A 4,508-nucleotide genomic window follows, 5' to 3' on the forward strand; every position below is an offset into this window, starting at 1 on the left:
GCATATTCATTACAAATTAGGCATCACTCTGAACTAAACCTGTATGTTAATTGCTTAGATGAAAATTGTATGCATATGATCTGGGTTTTTTTCTCTTGGAAAAAATGTTCATGATGACTGAGAAAGTAACCATTCGTATGATTAATTGCTATGATAGGCTTAATGTTCTGTTATTGAGAGGAAAAATGTGCTCACTTCACCCTTCCATTACCATTTTTATATGCATATATGTACCTTTTTTTTTTCCAGGAAAATACTTTGTTTTTTTTTTTTTTTGTTTTTTTTTAATTTTATAGATTCTTTCCCTGTATTGAATCAATCGTTTTGGGGAAAGTGTTTTTTTTTTGTTTTTCGTTTTTTTGCTTCTTCCTGTGGTGAAGCAGATCCTCGTGTAAAATATCTCTGGGACATTCTCTCTGCAACAATTTTTTGCTGCTGTGTGGTAGCGGTCTTTAAACTCATATACTTTACTTTTTCTTTTCTATATATTTATTGGTCTTATGCATGTTGGAGGGTTTCTTTTCTATATAGTTTTGGGTCTTGTGAGGCAAGGTCAATTTAATTTTCCTTGTTTTTCCTCAGCCTTTAGCCATGACACATGCACAACAGTATAACTTGGCGGTCTGTTTTTTTTTTTTTTCTTTTTTTTTTTTGTTCCTTGCCTCCAAACTGTCCCTCAGAACCAGCTTTAAGTACTTTACAGCTGGACATTCTATAAAAGTGTAATTTATTCCCTTTTAGCATGTCAGAATAAATTAAAATGTCTTCTCAGAAATGCTGTCCAGTCTCTGTAATTTTACAAAAATGCAAATAACTTGGATTACTGATAGATTTCCCCCCTCCCTTTCCATTTGTTCAGGTATCTGTCTCTAGTTTGCACATTTATTGTTGAAGTGCCACACAACCAGGCATCAAACTTTTGTTTTTGAAACTGAAAATTCAAATGAAATGCTTTAAAAATGAGGAGGCAAAATGATTGGTTTTCATAAAAATGTAAAGCTTTGATGTTTTTGTCTCAAGTGTTTAAAGGGACATCTTTATGGAAATGATCTCAAGATATTGCTGTAATCAGGAAAGCAGTTCTTGTGGGGATGGTGGGTAGTTCTAGGTGCTCGTGGTGTTTTAAATTAACAGGATTTATATCTGTAAATATTAAAATGGCTTAAAATGGCAAGTGTGGAAATTGATTAATGTTCTTATTGACAAACCACAGAAATGGCTGCTTCAGTTTCCTAAAACATGCTTCTAAAATATTCAGCACTGGATTATTAATGGTTTTGTGTTACGAATTATAAAGTTAAAAAAATATATATATGTTGCTTATTGAGTCATCTGTGGGTGTTTCAGATCAAAGCATAATCATAACTTGACTTAAGTAAATGACAAAGTGGTTTAAAATGTGCTGAGAATAGTCAAAAAGAACAAAACAAGAAAATGATCAAAGGGGGGAACATGCGTGGAAGGGGGGAGGGGAATGGAGTTCAGATCAACACGTGCACAAAACAGCTGCTGCCTCATGGGGAGGGAAGTAAGAAGGCCCATAGAACAAACCTGTTCAACAAAACCACCAGTATGTGTAGTCTAAACCCAAACCGTAAACCGAACTGCCTTACATGATCATACACGAATTTGTATTCTGCAAATGTTTAATACTTAATTTAAACACTTTATTTGTATAGCCTATGGTGTATTATTCAAAGACGGCCTTCATTCATAAAGTATGAATGACTTGTTGCCCAATGAAGGCTCTTCTGAAGGCCTCTCTTCCCTTTATGGAGGTGGAGTCATGACACACCTCACGCGTCACGTGACCGCAGCCAGTACAGACGTAGCGGTGTAATCAATGCTACACACTTTAATCTCTCCTAATGTTCCTCAATATCCCACTGTGAACGCATCATGAAATCACCGTTTAAAAAGTTTTTTTTTTCTTTTTTTACTTGCATTGAATGTACCTAAATAAAATCTTTCAGAAATTTACATTTGGGGAGGGGCAAACGCTGCTTTGAAGGAAAGAAATTCAATACAGTTTTTTGTATATATATATATATATATATATTAGATATAGAACAATAAAATGGTTAAAAAGTACACGACAATGATTACTTACATTAAGCAATTTTATTGCACTAAATATGTTACAGAATTTTTTAACATTACTTATTTTTCATATGTGAAAAAACTAATAGTTTTTCTGATGCATCGTGCACCTCCGGTGCAAATAACTTGGACTCTGTATTTAGGGTAACAACAAAATTGCTACATTCATATAGAGCTTATTCAAACTTTTTAAGATTTGGAAAATAATAATAATGTCTGAATGTATATGTAAGCGTCTGAAGATTTGAAAATGTCTGCGTGTCATGAGGGGAATTTACATCAGACTTAATCTCATCCAAACATCAGATTAATCTCTCTTCTGAGAACTACTGGATGAACTGGGAGTGCTCAGTCCATATACAGAAAGACACGCGGCTCCTGTAGGGCACACCCTAATAATAAACACTCGTGCTTTTTAGTGACCGAGAATGACACACATTAAACCAATACAAGATTCATTTTTGTTTATTCTGGATTTTTGTTGATTTGTTAAAAGAAACATTTCTTCAAAACGTCACATTGTTGATATTTTCATGAGGGACACAATAATGCAAAACTGTTAATATTTTACACCATATGTTTATAAATTTGGCTCATACACCCAACTGCGACAGCTCAGAATATAGGCTATATATATATAATATGCTTATCCCGTCAATGCCTCAGGCAACGACGTAACACATACTAGTTCCTCCCTAGTCAAACTTGTGCCCCCCTTGTGGCATTAATGAGGCACTGCACCGGTTTCGATGAGCCTTTGTGACACACAGACAGCTTCAGGAAAAGATCACATTTCGTCCTGTTGTTTGAGCGTCAGCTGGTGGTCTGGGTTCAGTAATTGTATAAGGGGTAAATGAAAGTCAATCCATCTGAAATAATATCAGTGTGTTGTAATGCAGAGCTATCCGACTGAGGGGATTGTGTTGCAGGTACCCTCAGAAAACACAGTATTCAAAACAACAGAAAAAACAGAATAATACACAAAATTAACAATACAAAACACCAGAGCAAACAGTGTAATACACTTCTTTCACCTTAGGCTATACAGTTATTTAGTTAATTCACACAAAACTGAAGAAAGAGCCATTTTGGCAGACAAAATGGTAATCTTTGTAACGAAATAAAGAACAGGGTGTCCAAATATTTAATTAGTGTGTCTCATGAAACTGTAATGAAAAGTACGAGGCACCTTGACACGTTCAGACACACCCGGCACGGCAGAGCTCTGGAAATGCCCCCAGCATGTGGTGTCATTCACCGTCTCACACATTTCTGACACACCCTATCTTAAACTGACATCTCAAAACGCACACATAAACAGTCTTTCATCACCATCAATCATAATCATAGACTCCATCAGAGGACAATGCTGAATGAACGAGTGAGTGAGTGTGAATTATTCATGCTAAAGGATTAGCCACTCCTCATACATAAAATGAAAGGCCCATGATAGTCCCTAGCCTAGGCTTGCTTAATAACCCTAAGAATGGACCAGACTATCAAGTTTTTTTTAGTTCACTTTTCATGACTGTGGTTAATCCGTGTAATTTTCATAATGACATACTATTTAAATTCCAGAATCTCTGCAGTGACTATTAGGCCCACTACTGAGATGTTGTCGTAAAATTAACTAAAATGGTCAATAGTGAAACCAGCTAAATAACACAGCTTATAGAGCACTCAAAAGACATTTGACTGGTTGTCAAAAGTCTTTTGAGTGAGTGACGTGTTGGTAAAAGAAAAGGACCAGATTGTCTTTACATAGTAGAGATGAGGTCATTCTCTCAGTCTCTCCTGTGACTTTTACTTTTTTGGAATGTTACAGATCAACGTTCCTAGTATGTTGCATTTTGAAAAATTAAAATGCAGTTAAAAGAACGCTTAGGAACATACTAACCTATAAATAACATTGACTTAATATTATGGAAACTGGAATTTTCTTAATGTTCCTACGGTGTTGAAAAGTTAAAAGACTGTTGCTGGAACATTATGCTAACCTTAAAGTAACATTCTAATAACATTATGGAAACTAGATCTTTTTTAATGTTCCTAGAATGTTGAGAAAGACTGATGCAAGGACATTATGTTAACCTTATAACAATGATCCACTAATACTAAGCAAACTGGGTTTCCCACAACCAAAATGTAATGTTTGGAAAACAATTTTAGGATGTAAATGTGTTTGCTGGGCAATTGGTTGCTGATTAATTGCCTAATAACCTTTTTTTTTTTTTTTTTTTTGTGATGTGTTACTAAATACACACACAGAGCACTCAATACTGCTTGTCTTACCCAGCGCATGGCAGACAGTGTGGCAAATCACAGGAATTCTCACTCCAAATGGAGTGGCAGTGTGTGGTCTTGGTTTAACAGATGGCGAAAGATATTTGGCCTTAGGAACATTGGCA

Source organism: Cyprinus carpio, chromosome A14 (genome assembly GCF_018340385.1).
Source record: "Cyprinus carpio isolate SPL01 chromosome A14, ASM1834038v1, whole genome shotgun sequence".
Lineage (NCBI taxonomy): Eukaryota > Metazoa > Chordata > Actinopteri > Cypriniformes > Cyprinidae > Cyprinus > Cyprinus carpio.